The sequence below is a fragment of the Cebus imitator genome, unplaced genomic scaffold, assembly GCF_001604975.1.
Source record: "Cebus imitator isolate Cc_AM_T3 unplaced genomic scaffold, Cebus_imitator-1.0 Scaffold52, whole genome shotgun sequence".
Taxonomy (NCBI): domain Eukaryota; kingdom Metazoa; phylum Chordata; class Mammalia; order Primates; family Cebidae; genus Cebus; species Cebus imitator.
In genome coordinates, this window is record NW_016107367.1 from 1653643 (window position 1) to 1663423 (window position 9781).

The window sequence follows — 9781 nt, forward strand, 5'->3', positions numbered from 1 at the left end:
AAAAAAAAAAAAAAAAAAAAAAAAAAAAAAAAAAAAAAAAAAAAAAAAAAAGAACTCTCCGCACTACCATAGAACATTGTTCATTTTTGCTGACTGAGTTTTTTTCAATTAGCTCAAGGTGATGGTTCTTACATTTTTCTCAGGGTGACTGGAGGCACACGACGCCCTCCTCAGCTTTTTCAATGCTGCCTCCAGATGCTGGCCCAAGGCAAGGCTATAAAGTGAGAGTTTGGGGGAGCCTCGTCTGTCCTGACACGTTTCTTTCCTGCCTAAGTGCCCTAATGCGACCCTGAGAGACGAGGAGAATCTGTACCCCAGGCATCCTGTCACAGAAATAGGACAGTTGAAATGTGATTTCTGTCTCCATCCTTTGGCCCCTGCCTTCTAAGTGAACTCCGCCCCAAGCATGCACATACTATTGCTTAGGGCTCTTTGCTTCCAAGGAAGAAGAACCACTATCCCCACTTGGGTGAAAAGGTAGGCTTGTTCAAAGGGTGCCGGTAGTGGAAACAGCCAGGCTTTGCAAGACAGAAGTGACAGGGGCGGGATCTCCGCGGGAGGGGTCCAGGGCGGTGTTCCACCCATTGCTCTCTGAAGGACTGACTCCAGCAGCGCCACCCTAGGTGTTCTGGCTTGGGGTTCAGACTCCCTAGAGAGCTGGGGAAGAAAGGGGAATGGGAGCCATGTTTCACGGCCCCCCGGCCCCTAAATTACACGCAATTGGGGAGGGACAGTTTCCTAAACGAAGTGGAGCAAGACAAAGACAATAATCGTGGCTACCATGAACGTCGCCGCTCTCTCGGCCTTTGGGATCTGGGGTGCGTGGCGCTGGTACATTGTGTGCTCTGCTGTGGACGACTGAGGGGCACGTCCACCGTGAGGCTTGCCTTGTTCTCAGGGATGTTTGGTTCCACATCGTCCTGCAGCCATAGCTCACTGGCCCAGAGCTAAGAACCTGAATCTAAGAGGAGCCAATCTGTGGCCTGGGCAGCAGTTTAGGACAGATCCTGGTGTGAGAAGGTGGGCTGAACCCATCACAACAGAGACATTGGGAGAGAAAGTGGTAGCCAGCCAGCCAAAGGAGCCAGCGAGGAGAAGCCACCTGGGAGCTGGAGAGGCCACGCCAGCTACATTGGAGCCCCAGTTAGGAGGCCAGGGGTAAGAGGCGAGGCAGGGGAGGACAGGTTGGGGAGGCCAGGCGGGAGCGGGGCGGGAACCCCTGACGCGTTGGAAAGCGGTCCAGTTGCAGTGGTTTCCAGAGCTGCCTAAGCCTGACCCCTGCTCTCTAGTCCCTGGGGTTCCCAGAGGCCAGGCCTCGTTCTAGCCTCTGTCCTCGGCCTCCCCTGAGCTTCCCTCCTGCGCAGCTCTTTGCAATGGACTACACCTTCTCGAGCTAGTCAGACTGGTTTCCATCCTGGTGACGAAAGAGCAAATGGTAGACTGCATCACCGGCCCCATTCCTCTTTCCTGCCTGTGCCCACACCGGTTCTCACGTGATTTTGCAGGGCCCTGTGACTTTGGGCTCAGCTGTGGACTCACAAGGGCCAGTAGAATGAGGCAGAAGCCATGGGGTTTCAGTTCCAAGCCCAAGCTTTGAGAGCCCTCGGGGGCTCTGGAGGCCTCTCGTGTTTCTGCCATTGTCCTGGGGAGATCACGCCCGCCTGCTGCTGCTCTTTGCAGCAGGGCCAGTCCTGCTGCGCCTCATTAGCCACCTGCAGGCAGCTGTGCTTGTGCAAGTGGTCCCAGCTGAGCCAGCCTGGGGGGTCTGCTGGTCATCAGGTAACCCTAAAGTAACCCAGACATCTGTAAGATTAAAAGAGGTTTCTTTGAAGTTATTGAGCTCTGGGTGGTTTTTGTTACACAGTGTATTTGGCAATAGCTATGTGATACAAGATCTAACCAAACTACAAAAGTCAGGGTGACAGCCTACAAGGCCCGTCTTTTCTCCTGCCATTCATTTATCATTTATGGCCTTCCTACTGTGTGTTTTGGAGCTGGGATTATAGCAGGGGAAAAACAAGCGCCTTACCATGTAGAACCTACATTCTAATGGGGGAAGACAAACTGTAAATTTGTAAACAGTTGAGAAAGATCATTTTAGACAGTGATATGCTAAGAAAACAGAAACAAGCAGGTAACGGTTTAGCCTGTGCTGTCCGTTACGGTAGCCACCTGCCACGTAGACATTCCCGTGTAAATTAGCGACCATGAAATAAAATGTGTAGTTCCGTGTTTCATTAACACTAGCCATATTTCAAGCGGCTACAGCTACGTGTGGTGAGTGGCGACTGCATTGGACAGCATAGACACAGAAGAGTCTCATTGTCACAGAAAGTTCTATGGACAGGGCTGGATTAGACTCTGTGGTCAGGGAGGTTGCTCTGAGAAGGTGAATTTGAACTGGGACCTGACGAGGGAGTCAGCCGTGTGAGACACTGAGAGAGAGCGCCGCCACCTGAGGACCGGCTGGTGCAAAGGCCCTGGGGCACAGATGACATCTAATTTAGGTCGTCAAAGGAATGCTCTGGCCAATGGGTGGGGGTGGATGTATATGAAGGTGGGGTGGGGTGGGGTGGGCAGAGAAAGCAGGGCTACTAGTTGTCAGCTTTCACAGTGGTCTTGGCTGGACATAAATTTGACTTGGGCTATTTTCTCTGCTGCACACTCCTATCGCCTTGAATGATTTTGTGTTCTCATTCTGCTACCGAGGCGATACCAACCAGCATGATGCTACTGTGTTCAAGAACTGCTGTTGGAGTCAGCTTTGCGATGGAGGGGAAGAACTTGTTACAGTTGTGGGCTTTTTCTGCTTTTTTCAAAACTTAACTGACTCCAAAAGTAAACTATTTACTGCACAAGCCTTAGCAAGTGCAGGTATACAAGAGAAAGGAAAGTTAAAAAAATTCATAATTCTATCTCCTAAAGGCAATCATTGTTCTCATTTTCTGTACATGTTTCCACTTTATGCTATGCATTTTTAAATTTATTTTTTGTTTTGTTTTGAGACAGCGTCTAGCTCTGTTGCCCAGGCTGGAGTACAGTGGCATGATCTTGGCTCACTGCAATCTCCGCCTCCTGGGTTCAAGTGATTCTCATGTCTCAGCCTCCTGAGTAGCTGGAATTACAGGTGTGTGGCACTATTCCAGCTAATTTTTTTGTATTTTTAGTAGAGATGGGGTCTCACCATGTTGGCCAAGCTGGTCTTGAACTCCTGACCTCAAATGATCCACCCACCTAAGCCTCCCAGAGTGCTGGGATTATAGGTGTGAGCCACCTCGCTCAGTCTCTATGCATTTTTTCATTGAATCATAAGTAATTAAGCCTAGTTTTGCATCTGAGTTTCACTCAACATACTGTGAGCAGGTGGCAGCACCGTTAGCTCGCTGCCGTGAATGCTCATGGGCCTTACGGACGCTTCTACCGGGGAAGTTGGTTTTTTGGTTTCATCCTCCTCCCTCGTGGCATCATCCCGGTTACCCTTTTGATTCCCCACCCCCCCGGCACCTCCCTGGTTTGTGTCCTTCTCTCTCTCTGTTGGACTCCTGAAGGGCCTCCCTCAGGCCTTTTGCCCCACTCAGCCATCCACCAACATGTTGTGGGTAGCAGTGAACGGAAGGCAAAGACCTTGAGTGCACGTGGGGTTCTCAGCCAGGATTGCCTTCCTGCTCTATCTTGTTTCTTCCCAGGGTCTCCCTATTTGCCTTGGGCTGGGGGATGTGGCATCCCAGACTAAACTCTTGGAGGCCTCTCAGAGCCTCGCCTCCGACCCTTTCTCAAAATCTGTTCACCTCTGGCTGCCTCGGGTAGACCCTCTGTCCTTATCTTGGTCCCTGGGGCCCAGCCCCAGCCTTCTTGGCCAGTGTCCTGGTTTGGTCATCTTACTCCTTGTAAAAAGGAGTTGGAGCATCAACAGTTTTTAAAAATGGTCCCTGATACCTGTCTCTGATGAATTCTGCCTGTGGTTACCAGTTACTGTCCTCTCCATGGGCTGGGTCCCTCTCCATGTCACGTCCCTTCTCAGATACCTTCGATGGCACCTGATCTGGGTTGGCTCTGTGTCCCCACGCAACTCTCATCCTGAATTGTACTCCTCACATGTGGAGGGAGGGACCTGGTGGGAGGTGATTGGATCATGGGGTGCCTTCCCCCATGCTGTTCTCGTGATGCCGAGGGAGTTCTCACAAGATCTGATGGTTTTAAAAGTGGCAGTTTTTCCTGCTCTCCTTCTTCTTTGCTGTGGCAAGGCATGCCTTGCTTCCCTTTTGCCTTCTGTTGTGATTGTAAGTTTCCTGAGGCCTCCCCAGCCATGTGGAACTGTGAGTCAATGAAACCTCTTTTGTTTATAAATTACCCAGTCTCAGGTAGTGTCTTCATAGCAGTGTGAAAATGGACTGAATACAGAATTGGTACTCAGAATTGGGAAGTGCGGCATTGCTATAAAGAGAATCTGAGGATGGGCACAGTGGCTCATGCCTGTAATCCTAGCACTTTGGGAGGCCAAGGTGGATGGAATGCCTGAAGTCAGGAGTTTGAGACCAGCCTGGGCAATATGATGAGACCCTGTCTCTACTAAGACTACAGAAAAAGTTAGCTGGGGGTGGTGGCCTATGCCTGTATTCCCAGCTATTTGGGAAGCTGAGACATGAGAATCACTTGAACCTGGGAGGTAGAGGTTATAGTGAGCCAAGATTGCACCAGTGAACTCCAGCCTGGGTGACAGACTGAGACTCTGTCTGAAAAAAAAAAAAGAAAAAAAGATAGCCTGAAAATGTGTAAATGACTTTGGAACTGGGTAATGGGCAGAGGCTGGAACAGTTTGGAGGGCTCAGAAGAAGACAGGAAGATGTGGGAAAGTTTGAAACTTCCTAGAGACTTGTTGAATGGTTTTGACCAAAATGTTGATAGTGATATGGACAGTGAAGTTCAGGCTGAGGTGTTCTCAGATGAAGAAGAGGAACCTATTGGGAACTGGAATCAAGGTCACTCATGCTATGCTTTAGCAAAGAGACTGGTGGCATTTTGCCCCTACCTTAAAGATCTGTGGAACTTTGAACTTGAGAGAGATGATTTAGGATATCTGTTGGAAGAAATTTCTAAGCAGCAAAGCATTCAAGATGTGACCTGGCTTATTGTGAAAGTGTTCAGTTATATGCATTCACAAAGAGATGGTTTGAAATGGGAACTTTTGTTTAAAAGGGAAGCAGACCATAAAGATTTGGAAAATTTGCAGCCTGACTATGTAGAAAAGAAAAACCCATTTTCTGAGGAGGAATTCAAGTCAGATGCAGAAATTTGCATCATTGAGGAGCTGAATGTTAATAGCCAATACAATGGGGAAGATGTCTTCCAGGGCTTGTCAGAGATTTTCATGGCATCCCCTCCTATCAAAACCTGGAGACCTAGGAGGAAAAAATGGTTTCCTGGGCTGGGCCCAGGGCCCTGCTACTCTGTGCAGCCTCAGGAGTTGGTGTCCTATGTCCCAACCACTCCAGCTCTGGCTATGGTTAGAAGTGACCAAGGTACAGTTTGGGCCATGGCCTCAGAGGTTGCAAGCCCCAAGCCTTGTCAGCTTCCACGTGGTGTTGGGCCTTTGGTTGTGCAGAAGACAAGAGTTGAGCTTTGGGAGCCTCTGCCTAAATTTCAGGGGATTTGAAATGCCTGGATGTCCAGGCAGAAGTCTGCTGGAGGGGAGGAGACTCATGGAGAACCTCTATTAGGGCAATGCAGAAGGGAAATGTGGGGTTGGAGCCCCTACACAGAGTCCTCATTGGGGCACTGTCTCGTGGAGCTATGAGAAGAGAGCCACTGTCCTCCAACTCCAGAATGGTAGATTCACTGACAGTTTGCACTCTGTGCCTGGAAAAGCTGCAGGCACTCAGTGCCAGCCTGTGAAAGCACCCATGGGGGCTATACCCTGTCAAGCTTCAGGGGTGGAGTGGTCCAAGACTTTGGGAGCCCACTCCTTGCATCAGCATGCCCTAGATTTGAGACATGGAGTCAAAGAATGTCATTCAGGAGCTTTAAGATTTAACAAGTGCTCTGCCTGGTTTTGGACTTGCATGGGGCCTGTGGCCCCTTAGTTTTGGTGAATTTCTCCTCTTTGGAGTGGAAACATTTACCCAATGCCTGTACCCTCATTGTACCTTGGAAGCAACTAAATTGTTTTTGAATATACAGGCTTATGAAGGTAAGGCAGAAGGGACTTGCATTATCTTAGATGAGACTTTGGACTTGGACTTTTGAGTTAATGCTGGAATGAGTTAAGACTTTGGGGGAACTGTTGGGAAGACGTGATTCGTTTTGAAATGTGAAAAGGACATGAGATTTGGGAGGGGCCAGGGGTGGAATGACATGGTTTGGTTCTGTGTCCCCACCCAAATCTCATCTCAAATTGTAATCTCCACATGCTGAGGAAGGGACCTGGTGGGAGGTGGTTGGATTATGGGGACAGTTTCCCCCTTGCTGTTCTCATGATAGTGCAGGAGTTCTCATGAGACCTGATTGTTTAAAGTGGAAGTTTTTCCTGCACGCTGTCTCACTCCTGCTTCGTGTGGTAAGACATGCCATGCTTCCTCTTCACCTTCTGCCATGATTGTTAGTTTCCTGAGGCCTCCCCAGCCATGTGGAACTGTGAGTCAATTAAACCTCTTGTTTATAAATTACCCAGTCTCCAGTAGTGTCTTTATAGCAGTGTGAAACTGACTAAGACAGCACAAATAAGATGCACCCGGCTCCTCAGCAGGCCAGCAGGGCCCTCTGAGCTCCGACTTTGCCTCCAAACCCCCTGCATCCTGGAGGGCCCCTCATCCTCCCTGGCATCCCCAGCCCACGTGGGCCTGCCTCTGCTCTTGCCTGCCTCTGCGCTGGCCTGTCCCAACTTCCTCAGCTACTGAAATTCCACCCCATTCCAGATGCCACTGCCAGTCTTCCTGTTGGAGTCAGTCCCTCCTCTGGGTTCCAAGGACAGCATCTGTGCACCTCTGGGAAATGTTTTCTGTGCCCTCTGCTGCATCCCTGAAGGCTGCTTGCCTATGTATACCCCTCACCTCTTGCTCCATTGTGCCGAGACGGCCACGCCAGCCCAGCGCGCACAGCCGGGCTACGTTCACACCCACCTCCTCCACTTCCTAGTCCCCTTTGCCAGGAAGTGACTGAAGCTGCACGCCACAGTTGCTGCATCTGCAAGGTGGGCGAACGGTTGTGCCGTCTTTGTAGACTGCTATGAGAATGAAAGAGAAAAGACGTGATTCATTATGAATCTCCCTTTTCATGAATCTATAATCCCTTTGGGGGCAGGAATGATGGAATATTCATCTTGGTGCCTCCATCTGCACCCCCAACCTCGCATAGCACCTGGTATACAGTAGTCACTCAATAAACGATTGTGGTGCTGGGCTGTCGGTTAAGGTTGTACACTCCTTGTGTAGTGAACCCTTCCTGTATTTCCACAGGACCTGGCTTATTTTAGGTACTCAGTAAATATGTTTGGAGTCAAACATGGACGTGTGCTTCCCTGGAAATTGAAAACATGCCCTTATTTTTTTCTCACAGGTCAGGATACTGTGGCCAGGTGCTAATTCATGCTGGCTTCTTTGCCCTGAAGGAGCAAAGAAAAGTGGCATGAAGGCAAAAAGGGGCCATATGCCCAGCAGATTTCACTGAGACACTTGGCATCTATAATTATTCACTGTTTGCAGGGAAGAGACGGCATTATAATTTATGTGCTTGGCATTCTCATTCTTGTCGTGCCGAAAACCTTCTGCCCAGCGTCACACAATGTCCACATGCTGCAGGGACTGATTTTGCCCCAAATATGCTGTCTTTCTGTCTCTCCTCCTCTTTCCTTTCATCCCTCCCTTCTCTCTGTTCTCTCCTTTCCCCACTTCCCTTCCCCCTTTCCATTCCCCTCCCTTTCTTTCTAATAATGCAGAACTCTCAAAAGGCCAATTTAAAATGACTTTCAAATAAGCTCCTAGAATATTAAGTTCCTGCATGATGCACTACAGAAAATACCTTTATCTGCAGTTGGCTACACCCAGGAAATGTAGCCTCACCTCAAAAATTGTCTAAAGCCGTGATCTGTATCCATGCAGGTGGGGAGGAAGCCGTGAATGCAAAGGAGATGCCACCCCTTCGGGCTCAGTATTCTACACCCTACAGAACAGGGCAAGCCTGTCGTGGCACTAAATAAATGAGGTTATTTTGGACCCAAACTATGATTAGTTCTTCTGAATGCTGCTGAAGACTGTAAAATATTCAGCACGCCCACGTTCAGACTTATACACTGAATAATTTGTAGCCATTATGAATCTGTATTAAATCAATTATTTAGGCATTTATTAAGCACCTACTGTGTGCGGAATGATTAGCTAGGAGCTGTGAGGAATGTAACAGTCTGAGACGATTCCACTTACATGGTGGCTGGGCGAATAGCTTAGCAAAGGAAGCAAGTTAAGGACTTTATATAAGTGGGTGGGGCAGAGCCCTAGTGCTCAGGCGAGGTTCCCCGCACACTGTCGGTGCTCAATGATTGCTCACAGCATGAATGAATCCACAGCACTTGCCCTTTACACAGCACTGCCGTGTGGCTCTCTCATTTCAGGAAGTCAACGGGGCAGGTGGGTTTGTTGCTAGCGCTGCCTTAACAAAGTCCCACGGACAGGGACTGAAACAGCAGACGTTTATTGTCTCACAGCTCTGGAGGCTCGAAGTCCAAGATTGAGGCGCTGGCAGGGCTGGCTCCTTCCGAGGGCAGTGAGGCAGAGTCTGCTCTGAGCTTCTCTCTGTGGCTTGCAGATGACGTCTTCTCCCTGTGTCTCTTCACGTTATCTTCCCTCCATGCCTGTCTGTTTCCATGTTCAAATTTCCCCTTTTTGTAGGGATACCAATCATATTGCACTAGGGCCCATCCTAATGACCTCACTTCACTTTAATTACCTCTATAAAGACCGTATGCCCAAATATGGTCACATTTTCAGGTCCTGGGGGTTAGGACTGCAGCAACTCAACCCATAACAGCAGGGGAGGTTACTTGTGCCATGGGGTCCAGGAAAGTTAGAAGCTTGTCTAGGGTCACATGACTAGGCTGAGCCCACATTGAAGTCTTTTGTGGGGAGCCTGTGCTTTCCACACTGTCTCCTGAGGACCCCCCACAGGTGCAGAGTGGAGGTGCAGAGCAAAGGCTGGCTGTGCCAGAGGGAGCAGGAGCTGCTGGAGCAGGAGCTGCTAGGAGGAGACCCCGGTGCGACCCATGTGCCACGCAAGATCCCTTCTACACTCGTTGAAATCGAGATTGTTGGACCAGTTTCTTTCTTTCTTTTCTTTTTTTTTTTTCTTGAGACAGTCTCGCTCTGTTGCCAGGTGCCAGGCTGGAGTGCAGTGGCGTGATCTCGGCTCACTGCAACCTCCGCCTCCCGGGTTCAAGCAATTCTCCTGCCTCAGCTTCCCGAGTATCTGGGACTACAGGCACGCGCCACCACACCCAGCTAATTTTTGTATTTTTAGTAGAGAGGGGGTTTCACCATGTTGGTCAGGATGGTTTCCATCTCCTGACCTCGTGATCCGCCCGCCTCAGCCTCCCAAAGTGCTGGGATTACAGGCGAGAGCCACCGCGCCCGGCCTGGACCAGTTTCTTTGAAGGATGAAATCCTTCATGATCAGGTTCTAAAATTAGGGCTCTCATTTGGGGGTGAGGAATTCCAGGATCCCAGATACATGCTGTGGGCCCCAGGTGGTCTTATGCCCGTGGCCTTCCCAGCTAAGTGGCTCTGTTGGAGGTGGT